The following is a 13,511-nucleotide window of genomic DNA, read 5'->3' on the forward strand; positions in this document are numbered from 1 at the left end:
AGTGGGAAACCATTGTGGAAGAGTGAGGCAAGAGCAAGGGTGAGTTTGAATTAAAAGTCACGTGCAATCCGTGTTTGGAGCGAGGATCAGAGGTTAGGGGAGCTGGAACTGAATCTTTTATTTCTTGTTTTTATTTGTATGAAATGTATGAGAATTTGAATGCATGTACTCTGCTATTTCATGTATTTTCGTATTTTCTGCAATTTTCCAGAAATCGCCCGCCAGGCGACTCATCTTATTTCTGGGTAATTGGGGGTTCTGGAGACGGAACCGCCTGGTGGCACGGGCTTAACCGCCAGGCGGTGCATGTTAGAGTACCCAGTTTTCTGGGTTTTATGAAGGGCCTAGCGGTGACGAATACCCGCTAGGCGACGCGAGCCACTTTTGTCTCGATTTTGATGTTTCACAGGTCCTGGGAGGTTTGTAATCAAGGAGAAATTGATTTCTAATATTTATGAATGATTAAACATAGTATTTCATTGGAAATTCGTGGAATTGGAGTTTAATTAAGAAAAAGATTGCATGAAGGTTATCTTAGGGATGATGAATTGGGGATTTCGAAAACGACACTAATCTAAATGGAAAGGGTGAATGAATTCGGGTATGGGAAGTGTTAGAGAATGAATTGTAATCCTAAAAGATGGAATCGTATCCTATAGAGTCATAAATTGGTTGAACTCAGAGTTGTTCTGAAAGGGTTGAGATTCGCAAGTGCAAAGAAAAATGTTGGGGTTCCTAGAATAGCAGGAACCGCCTGGCGGCACGCTGGTTACCGCCAGGCGCCATATCAGTGAAGCGTGGTGTCTGATTCATGAAAAACGCTGTTTTTCGTACTTTTTGTGGAACAGGAACCGCCCGACGCTAGTTCATGCTGCCAGGCGCCACCGATTTTTCTGGTCTGCGCAATTTTCGTAAAACTGCATTTCCCGCTTCGTTAACCGTCCGATTTGGGTGAAATTTTGTAAGGTGTTTCACAACATGTTGTTCTTCACTTTGAACGGTGGAGATTCAAATTGGATGCCTGAAGAGGGAGATATACGTCACTCATGATTGGTTGTTGAATTCCCTAATAGTATGATACTAATGGATGATTAAGTGTGATCAAGTGCTGGTATGGCCTTGATTGGTGAATGTATATATATAAATATATTGATGCATGATTGATGAGTATGTTTTTGGTAGTGCTTGTTGAGACATGTTGAATATATGAACCTATATATGTTAGCTCGAATGTAAGATGTTATAAGTGTGGGAATAAGGCCACAATTGATGATATCACTATGACGGAGTGTTGCATGATCATGACGGGTTTTGGAAAAGTATGGGAACATGATAATCATACTTTAAATGTAATGGAATTGTAAGCATGCAAAGGGTTGGGAAAATGAGAAGGGGAAAATAAAGTGTGTGTTGGAATTGATTTAAGAGGTAAGTATATATGAATTATAAAAGAGAGGAATGTGTGCTTATACTTGAAAAATGCATATATGTTGTGATGTTGTAATTTGGAATATATGAATGTGTATGTTGATTTCTGGATGTTTGAGAATTAAATGGTTGAATTCTAGGAAATGAATTAGAGTACCTAAAACCAGTAGTGTCACATTACTGGTGTAGCGCCTAGCGGTGTAGACTGAACCGCCAGGCGATAGTATGAAACAGGAATGTCTTATAAGTTGTGGCGCCCGACGGTGATGTGGAACCACCAGGCGGTCTGTACTGCCATTTCGCCTAGCGGCGCTTAGGCTACGCTAGGCGATGGTGTAGTGGTAGGGTGCATTGTGATATGTTTTGCATGGTTTGTGGTGTAGGTCCTGGTCTAGGATATGCTTGATGTTGTCATGAGCGGGTAGGTTCATGACTGGTGATGAACACGTGACGATATGAGCGGGGAGGTTCATATTCTATTACTCTCGTGTGGGGATACGAGCGAGGTAGGTTCGTATGTTCCGTGCTCACACTTGAGAGATGCTGCGTGCGGGGAGGTACGTAGCTGGTGGATCACGTGTGTTGGACTACGAGCGGGGAGGTTCGTAGAGTTGGACCACGAGCGGACAGGTTCGTGGAAGCATAGGAATCCCTAAGACCAGCTTGAGTATATACCTTGTGTAGGGTGGTGTGCTTTGCTTGTTTTCTTTATCATGTTGTGTTGTGAAACTTGGATCAGGGGATGTTGTGCCATGAGCGGGTAGGTTCATGGATGGTGGTGAACACGTGATGATATGAGCGGGGAGGTTCGTGTCATGTTACTCTCGTGTGGGGATACGAGCGAGGTAGGTTCGTATGTTTCGTGCTCACACTTGACAGATGCTGCGTGCGGGGAGGTACGTAGCCGGTGGATCACATGTGTTGGACTACGGGCGGGTAGGTCCGTAGAGCAGGACTACGAGCAGGGAGGTTCGTAGAGGCAGAACCACGAGCGGGCAGGTTCGTGTGAGCATCATAAACCTTGAATCCGAGGCTAATTATTTATGTGTTGTGAAGGTTGAAAAGCCTTGGGGATTAAGGTCTGGGCCAAGAATTAACTGGAATAAAATAGATGGGTGTATCTTGACTTTTTTATTAACTTATATGTTAACTATTTATGAGCTCACCCTATCTGCTTGTGTTTGGCGATGATCGTGTAATGCGTTACACGGGAGCAGGTGATGTTGCAGGTGGTGCTGATGAGGCATAGCATTGGAGAGAGGGTTAACTGGGAAAAGCTTTTATTGGAGTTTTACCGTTATTGTTTTTATGAAATTTGTAAATAGTGTCTTACTGATTTGTGAATTTGGATACTGTATTGGAGTTTCATAAATTATGGATTTTTGGATAACATCCGATTAATAAATGTTTTAAAATTTCCCGCATTTTTGGGAAGCGAAGTATAATAAATGATGTTTCATCATATTTCTTAATTTTTATTACTTAAATTAGTAATATCCGATCGGGATGTTACAGTCGCCAGGTGCCAGCGTAGTGGCAGTGCTGCTGCGTGGTTGTGATGTCATGCGCCGAGGTTGGGTTCTGTTTCAGTTGAGTTGGGATCAGTAGATTGGATTTTTGTGATATTTGTGGGAGTTTGATGATGGAGTTTTCGTGTATGAACTAAAGAGGTTGGGACTACCTTAGGAGGTAACGATATTAGCTATTATAGGTCTTGCCTATATAATGGCATAGTAGGGATTCTGGATCTGGATAAGTTGGGTGCAAGGGGTTTAGAGAATTGACCAATTGTTTTGAATGGGAGTTTAACCCTAAGTTAACGCTAGAGAGGGGGGAATCATAGAAAAAGTAATGGGATTTCTTTAGCGTCGGCGCTTGATTGTGTGAAGAGGACACTATACCAGTGTAATAGGCTTGGCAACAACTTAAGGTTAAGGAATCCAAGAGTAATAATAGGTTGAGAAGGAAGAAGCTTGATGTTATAATTGAATATGTAGTGTTATCAAGCTAGGGAGTGAAGACTGAACCTCACTGTTGTTAGTAACCATCTAAGTTATATGATACTGGGGAAGTGATCAAATGGAAATGATGTAAGAAATTGTGCCAGACGTGAGTAGACACCAGTAACACGCAGTACTGTCATGGAGCCTGGCGGTGATACACGACTCGCTAGGCGGTAGCGGGGATACAGTGGGGTCTCAAGGCTTGGTGCGCCTGGCGGTGAGGGCAGTCCCGCCAAGCGGTACCTACAGCGAGAAGGATTTTTGAGGCGTTGTGCGCCTGGCGGTATGCAACACCCACCAGGTGGTCTGGGAGCTGGCAGTGCCTGGCGGCACGTGTCCCCTACCAAGTGATTTGTACTGTTGCAGCTTGAAATTGTTGATTTCATATGTGTGATCTACGAGGCTTCTAGTGATGCTTTAAAGGTAGGATTGTTGGGTTCCTTGAGTTGTGGCTCAGAACGTATCTCTTGAGTGTTGGCTCGAGATAGGGGTTAAGCACGTGGTATTCCTTGAGTTGTGGCTCGAAATAGCATCTCTTGAGTTGTGGCTTGGGATGGCGGATGAACACGAGGAACCCTTGAGTTGTGGCTCGGGTTGGCGAGTATTGCCGGTGTGAGTGTGCTGGTTGTGGCCAGTACGGATGGGTCCAGATAGACTACCCTCCTCAGTAGTTGGCTGACAAGTTTGGTAGTCTTGGGACTATGCGAACTATGTTCGTATTTGGGAACTCCACCTGGCGTTATAGTGTATGTTCGCATGCAGGAAGTGCAGACCCTCCATACCAAATTCTGTAATGACTATGCCACCACCTCCGCCAACCCCACCCCACAACCCCCTCGCTCCGACACCCGCCCACGCGAGCCCCGCCAAACCCGTTTTACCAGATATGCTCCCCTTACTGTAGCCCGATCCCGCCTCCTTGATGAGGCCCTACAAGCTGACCTCATTCCGCCGCCACGAAAGACAACCACTCCCCCTAATGCTGATATGACCAAATATTGCCGCTACCACCGCAACCATAGCCACACTACAGAGGACTGCAAAGCACTCCAGGAAAAAATAGAAAAACGGGTACGTGCTGGTCACTTTCGCTGCTTCATCCGTAGAGATGATCATCCCTCTCGATCCCATCACCCCCCTTTATCTGACCATAGACACCCTCCACACGACTCTCGCCACGACAGACGCCCCGCCCAACCCGCTAACCAGGACCCCCAACCGGCTCGCACCGACATCACCCCCGCCGATCCTCCCCTACGTGGCACTATCAACACCATCTCTGGTGACTTCGCTAGTGGAGGATCCACTTCTTCTGCCAGAAAGAAACACCTCCGCCATATTCAATCCATCAACTATATTACCCATTCCCATCACAGACGCCACATGTCTCCCATCATCTTTACAGACGACGACTTTCACGGCATCGACCACTAACAAGACGACCCCATGGTCATCACTGTTAAAATCGAAAACTACGCCGTTAAGAAAGTCCTTGTTGACCAGGGCAGCTCTGTCGACATCCTCTACTGGGCCACCTATCAAAAACTCCAGCTCCCAAACACTGCCATGGTTCCATATGACGAACCCATCTATGGCTTCTCTGGCAAACAAGTTTCCACCCGCGGCTACATTGACCTTCACACCGTGTTTCGCGATAGAACCCAGACTAAAACCATTCTCATCCGCTTCCTTATCGTCGACGCGCCCACATCCTATAATGTCCTCCTTGGCCGTCCTTCGCTCAACACCCTCGGCATTGTCGTCTCCACCCCTCATCTGGCCATGAAGTTCCCTTCCCCTTCTGGCGACATCCTCACCGTCCATTGCGACCAACGCCTGGCATGCAAATGCTACATGGCCAGCCTACGCCCACAACTCCCAATCCAGCAAACCAACAACATTGAGCGACCACCTGGCTCTGGCATCGCTTTATCGGGCAAAGATCTAGACCCCAGAGTGGGCCGGGATGTTCGCCTCGAACCTATTGAAGAAACCTCCCCTCTAGAACTTCCAAATGGCCACTCCATCAACTTAGGCACCGGTTTGAACTCTGACGATCGTGCCATCATCACACCTATCCTGGTTAGCAACACGGTCCTTTTCGCTTGGTCAACCGCTGACTTACTCGGGGTAGACCCTCTAGTAGCATCCCACAAGTTATCTATCTACAAAGAAGCCCACTACATCTCCCAGAAAAAACGCAAACTCCGCGAAGAACGACGCCTAGTAGCTAAGGTTGAGGCCGACTAGTTACTGAGCGCAGGATTCATTGAAGAAGCTCAATACACAACTTGGCTTTCTAATGTAGTCTTGGTGAAGAAAGCCAATGGCAAATGGCGGATGTGTGTAGACTACACAGATCTAAACAAATCCTCTCCTCGAGATGCCTACCCCTTACCCAATATCGACCGACTTGTTGACGGCGTGGCAGGGGATAAAGTACTTAGTTTCTTGGATGCATACTCTGGGTACAACTAAATCCCTATGGCCGCATCAGACATGAACAAGACCGCCTTCATCATGGACGATGCCAATTACTTTTACAGAGTTATGCCCTTTGGTCTTAAAAACACTGGAGCAACCTACCAACGGCTAATGGACAAAGTTTTCAGCCATCTGATGGGACAATGTGTCGAAGTGTACGTCGACGACATGGTTGTCAAATCCCCAAGCCATCACCAACACGCCCAGGACCTCTCCGTAGTCTTCTCCGCGTTACGCCAATACAACCTTCGCCTCAACCCCGACAAGTGTGTATTCGGTGTCGACCGCGGTAAATTCCTTGGATTTGTGTTAACCCAGCGCGGCATAGAGGCCAATCCTAAGAAGTGCAAGGCAATTATCGAGATGCGTAGCCCCACCACCATCAAAGAGGTCTAACGCCTCATAGGTCGCCTTATAACCATTTCCTGCTTCCTTCCCAAATTAGCTGAACAAACCCAACCCATAGTACAACTCCTCAAAAAATCTGCCCGATTCATGTGGACTGACGATTGTGAACAAATTTTTCAAAAACTAAAAACCACCCTCACCTCACCACTTATCCTCCACAAGTCGGACACTCGCAAACCCCTTCTAGTTTACATCACAGCCACTGACCACACTGTCAGCGCCGCGCTTGTCTAAGATATAGAAGGCACGCAACGTTCTGTCTACTTCGTTAGCAGAACACTACAGGATCCTGAAACTAGATATCAGATGGTGGAAAAGTTGGCCATGTCCTTGGTACATGCAGCTCGCCGCCTGCGCCCATACTTCCAAAACCACAACATCACGGTCAAAACCGATTACCCCATCCAAAAGATATTACAAAAACTGGACCTAGTAGGACGGATGTCATCCTGGGCCGTTGAATTATTAGAGTTCAACATCCGTTATGAACCTCATGGCCCCATTAAAGTCCAATGCCTCCTAGACTTTGTCAATGACCTTCAACAGACACCCACGGAGAACTAGTAGACACTTCATGTAGATGGTTCTTCAAACCCGAAAGGTGTCGGTGCTGGTATCGTGTTAGAAGGACCCAACGATATTCTCATTGAGAAATCCCTCCACTTTGCCTTCAAAACATCCAATAACCAAGCCGAGTATGAAGCCATCCTCGCCAGCCTTTCCCTTGCCCGCGAAGTTGGCGTCAAAATGTTAACGTGCAAAACCGACTCCAAGCTTACTATGGGACACCTAAACGACGAATTCCATATTAAAGACCCCATCCTTCTACAATATTACAATTTGATTCGCACAGTCATCCAATCCGTCTTTGAACAAGTCCGCATCGAACACATCCCCAGGACCGACAACATCAGAGCCGACATCCTCTCCAAATTAGCCACAACCGTGTAGGTTGACGATCTCGTTCTCCCTTGCATCGAGGAGGTGGTTGTTATCGATGTGCGCCTCCATTCCAAATCTCGCTCTCCATCATGTCGCATGGTGCCGCAATGGTGGTTGTTGCTCGCAGTGGCGATTGCTTCTCGTAGTGGTGGTTGCTGCTTGCAGTGGGTGATTGTTGTACACGGAGGCGGGTTCGCTTTTTCACTGGTGGTGGTGGGAGATGAGAGTGTTGATGTGAGTTTTAGAGTGTTGGTGTGAAAGTTCGAGAGTGATGTTGTTGTGTGTGGTAAACAAAACTAATGCAACCCACTTTTTTTAAATTGTGAACGAGTTATGCAGCCCAATTTTTTAAATTGATAACGTGTTGCGGGTTGGTCCGCCTGGATGCACAAGCTGGCCTGACAGGCTAACGGGCCGAGTGGGCCAGGTTGGAACAGGCTAACAAGCTGTAATTTCTGTCCCAACCTACCTTTTTTGAAGCGGGTTAGTGAGCCGACCCATTTTGCCAAGCCTACACATTATCAATTATACTATAATTTTTTCACTATAATTGTATAAATAACTTTTATTTACTATAATATAAAAATTTAAAGTAATTGCATGAATTTTTTTTTTATCACTATCCAACATATATTAGAGTTCAAAAGATACAATATCTATGTTAAAATTTTATTATTATGTTTATTATTTATTCTTTACATCATTTTGATAAAGTGATGTATTATAACTTTTATTAGTGTATAAAAAAGAGATTCATTAGAATTTAAAAAATTGAAGTAAAAAAATATTTAAAATATATTTTAATTTGAATATTTGTTTTCCTTTTATATCTTTTTAAAAAATATTTTTAAATTTTATCAACTAGGTTTCATTAATGTTTGCAAATATAATAAATATTTTGGTTCTCATGAAATTTATTTGATACTATAATCTAAAACGTAAATAATTATAATTTATTTTAAAGTATTTGATATAAAAAAAAAACATCTTCCTAATATTAAATAGTTTGTGCAATCAAAATATTATTTTCTTTAACCTCTGTGATGTTTTCTAATTTCTTTCCACGAGAGATTCTCCAAATTAACCTACCATTAACCCTTTAGTGAAGGCATAAAAAGCATGGCTCATTGGGTGGAGTAATTTGGACAGACATTTCACAAAAGTGACCCATAAAACTCTTCAACAACTCCCCCTATCTTGGGCTTGTTGGCCGCAAAAGGATCGACGAGTAAGCTAGAAAAGACGTGGAAGGATGTAATACTATGCTCGGGACAAGCCTCAAACAACATTCTAGAGAACATCTTGCATCCAACAACATCCCAACTCTGAACATCTTCACATAGGCCATCGGATCCTGATGCCCTCTCAACATACTTACTCTTGGGAAGGTTTACTGTGGAACATTGTTCACTTTACTGTGGAACCAACACCTATATTGATTGTGGTATTATGGTTCTAATAACCACCATGGAAGCTCATCTTATCAATAGCATAATGATGTGTAAGGTTTTACCCCAATGGAAAGATGATTTGTTTTTAGTTTTAAAAATCAAATTGGGAATAATTATCGTTAGTGTAGGATGGTAATGAGTCGGGGTTAGGTAGTCTTGTCTACTAGTTCCGCTTACAAAAATGCTATCATTTCCTAACAGCTCCATGTTTTCTCTTCATCTCTATTTCTTTTCATTTCAACCACACACGTTCTCATCACTTTGACTCAAAGCAACTCAACTTTCCAACTATTAGTCTTCACCAAACCTTGTCACATGTCACTATTGGCGTGCATCTCAGATGGCCTTCCAAAATTTCGGTCCATCATCTAATGGTCCAGATCATCCCAATCTTTATCCTTGACATAATAATTTTTATTCAATTTTCGAAGATAAAAATGTTGAATATTTTATCTCCACAAGATTCTTTACTTGGAGATTTTTTTTCTTTCAAGATGAATCTCCAAATGTATATATGGTTGTTTGGTCTCATGTACTATTTTAAGCCTAGGAAGGAATTCCTGGTTTATCTGAATCAGAAAAGACATTCCATTGAAATTTTCCAAATGGTTTATTATTTTGAACCTTTTCGAACAATACATTCTAGAAAAATTAATGAAATGTTAATCACATCAGAAAAAAATTCAATGTTCGTCCCAAGATATATACAAACTAATTCGTAGTCTCTCAATCGATTACATGTATATTAGCATGGAATTATATTTTATATTTAACCATGTACATCTCAAAATACATGTAAAAATTAAGTAGTGGAAAAAAAAATAATCTTGAAGTTCTGATGAAGGCATGACCACCTCCTTAGAAACTTCCTCAAGAAGGATCACTAGAAGCATGTCTAGAGGGGAGTCTTCTATTCTATCACCTTTATCTTTGTTTTGCATTACTTTAGTTTGAATTCCCTAAGTTGGTTTCTAGTTAATTTATTTTGGTTGACTTGTTGACTTTGATCCAAAGTTGACCTTTGACCAAGATTAGATTAACTTAAACCAACATGCTAATCCTTGTTTGTCTTGTTTTGTAGGTAATTAAGAAAAAGTAGAGCATGGCTAGGTGGCACTTGGTGATTGGAGCACTTGGATGAAGTGGAAGAGAAAGGAAAACAAAAAGCATAAAGCAAAAGCAAAAGTAGGCATGTACCTTGTCTCTTTTTGCCTTTGTGGTTTATGCCTTAGAAGGTCACTTGGTCTCCTTCCTCTTTTGGCCTAGAATCCTCATGGGAATGCCTCCACCAATCATCTCCCTTCACTTGGCCAAGACTCACTCTCACATTAGGTTTAGGGTTTGCTAGTTAATCCTTTTTCATGTTTTTGTATTTGTTAAAGGACCCCTATGAATTCCTATTTAAAGGGTACTCCTTGTCTTGTAAAAGGGTTGATCATTTTGTTATAAACTTTGTGCATTCAACCACCAATTTTTGTGAGCTCTCCTTCCTAGAAGTGAACTCACCTTTGCCTTATCTTGCTTGCAAGTGGCGGCACCATCACTCATCTCTAGGGCTTGGTTAGCTTAGATCCCCCCCTATGAGTGGCGTGCTTCTTCCATTCTTCATCTTCTATGCTTTCCATTTTTATTGTTTCTTCTTTCATTTTGCTCTTTAGTGTTGTTATTGTCGTGTGTGTTTAAGCTTGAATCCAACTATCTTCTTCCTTTCAAGAGCTTGAGAAATGAACCTTCACATCTAGATAGCATGCTATCTTAATGTCCAGTAGAAATTTTCAAAAAGCTTTCTTAAACAACTTCACCATATTCATAACTCTAAAAGGAAACAAGATAATCCTTCATCAAGTTCTCAACAAAACAAGGAATAAATTAGTGACTAAAAACTATTCAACAACAATGAACATTAGAAAAAAATTCAAAGAACAAAGCACAACTTTTAGCAAGAAAATAAAACATGATGATAAAGTTAGCATAAACTACCTATATAAAGAAGTTAGAAGAATCAGAGGCTATATCAACATAAGATAAAAATACAAGCGAAATATTTGGATAAAATACCTCTCAATCTAATCATATATTAGAAATTAACAGATATTAAACCAGATGAGAAAAAGAAAAAAAAAACTCAATCAAATGATCCATAACAAGTCAATAAAAAAAGACAAGAATGACGGGTCTTTCTTCCAGCACCTCCAAAATTTCTTCTACACCTCCAAACTTTTTTAAATTCCTAAAAAACCCTTTGACCATTTAAGAAAACCCGCAGACACCACACCCTCAAAATTATGTCGACTTCCGGAAGTCAAAATGTATCATCGAAAGTCAACTTCCAAAAGTCAAAATTATCACCGGAAGTCAAAAATTATCACCGGAACTCGACTTCCGGAAGTCAAAAAATATTCTCGGAAGTCGACTTCCGGAAGTCAAAAAATATTCTCGGAAGTCAACTTCCGGGAGTCAAAAAAAATACTACGGAAGTTGACTTCCGTAAGTAAAAAATCAAATTTTATTTTAAATATTTTTAATTCTTTTTAAAATTTACATTTTTTACCTTTTTAATGATTTTTTTTCGTTTATTATTTTATTTATTTTTTAGGTTTTCAAATTTCTTAATATATACTTTTTTTAAAATATTAATATCTATATATATAATTTTATTTTTATTTAATATACTGAATAATAAATATAAATATAAAAATAAGTAAAATTAAAATAATATTAAACTTTAAATAAAAAAAACTAAAAAATAAGAAATTTATTCTGCTTCAATTAATTTTATTTAATACTTAAATTTATTTTAAAATAATAAAACTTTAAATTAAAAAAAAATAAAAAAGAAAATACAAATATAAATATATATATATATATATATATATATATATATATATACATATATATATATATATACATATATACATATATGTATATATATACATATATATACATATGTATATATATATATACATATATATATATATATATATTCGTTTTTTTAAAATTTTAAATTTAATTATTTATATATTATTTATATATGTTATTTTAAATATGATTTTTTTAATTTTTTTAATTTTTATTAAATTTTTAATAAATTAATTAAAAATAAATTTAAATTTAAAAATATAAATATAAAAAAATATATAATTGAAATGATTTTAAAAATTTGATTAAAATAAAATATTTAAATTTTAAACAAAATTCAAAAATTCAAAAAATAGAAATTAAAAATAACAGAAATTATAATAATATCAATAAAATAAATAAAATTAAAAATAAAATTGAAAAATAATTTAAATTAAAATAGTAACATTAACTTAAAAACAGAAAGAAAAAAAAAATATATATATATATATTGAATTCTTTTATTTAGTATTTTTGTTATCTATTTTCTGAAGTAATTTTTTTTAAATTTATGTTTTATAATTTTTAATATGTGTATTAAAATTTACTTTTTTTAATTTTTAATGATTCTTTTGGTTTATTATTTTATTTATTTTTTATGTTTTTATATTTTTTTAATAAATATTTTTAAAAAATATTAATATCTATATATATAACTTTATTTTTATTTAATATACTGATAAATAAATATTAATATAAAATTAAGATAACATTAAATTTTAAATAAATAAAAAATTATTCTCCTTCGTTTTATTTTATTTAATATTTAAATTTATTTTAAAATAATAAAACTTTAAATTAAAAAAAAATTAAAAAGAAAATATATATATATATATATACAAATATATATACACGGAAGTCGACCGGTATATATATATATATATATATATATATATATATATATATATATATATATATATATATATATATATATATATATATATACACGGAAATCGGACTTCCGATTCCTATATCTATCTATATATATATATATTTTAATTTTTTTAAATTTAAAGTTTTATTATTTTAATATAAATTTTTTTTAATTTTTTGTTAGTTATTTTTATTACTTTTTTAATTTTTAAAGTGATTTTTTTAAAATTTATATGTTTTATAATTTTTAATATGTGTTTTAAAAATGAAATAAAATAAGTTAGAAAATATAAATTTGAGAAAGAATTAAAAATATTTAAAATCACTTAATTTTTTTATCTACAGAAGTCGACTTCCGGTAATGTTTTTTTATTTCTAGAAGTCAACTTCCGGTAATGATTTTTACTTCCGGAAGTCGACTTCCGGTGATATATTTTGACTTCCGGAAGTCGACTTCCGGTGATATATTTTGACTTCCGGAAGTCATATATTTTGACTTCCGGAAGTCGACTTCCGAAAGTATTTTTGGGGGTGTGATGTCTGTGAGTTTCCTTAAATAGTCAAAGGGTATTTTGGAAATTTAAAGAAATTTTGGAGGTGCAGAAAAAATGCTTGGAGGTGTAGAAAGAAAGACTCGAGAATGATTGAGTAACACTAGTCTGCAGCGAAAGACTTTTACTTCGGTTATTCTCGATGGGATATCAGAGTTGGAGAACTAAATTATATTCATTTGTAGTATATCCCAACCAAATTCTAAAAGGTTATAGTTGTTAATAAAACTAGAGTCGTCGGGGTAAGGTAAGTTGAAAATGTTTTATAAGTTTTAAGTTAAATTATTTTTTGTCTTATTTTCGTAGTAAAATATCAATTTGATCTCTCAATTTTTTTTATTTCAATTTGGTCTCTATTTTGAGAAATTTGATGCAATCAAGTCCTTTCTGTTAGTGGTGTAGTAAGGGTGTTAAATGGGGTACCACGTGTCAGCTTCTGGATTTTTTGAATTTTTTGAATTTTTTGAATTTTT

The sequence above is a fragment of the Vigna unguiculata genome, chromosome 3 (genome assembly GCF_004118075.2).
Source record: "Vigna unguiculata cultivar IT97K-499-35 chromosome 3, ASM411807v1, whole genome shotgun sequence".
NCBI lineage: Eukaryota > Viridiplantae > Streptophyta > Magnoliopsida > Fabales > Fabaceae > Vigna > Vigna unguiculata.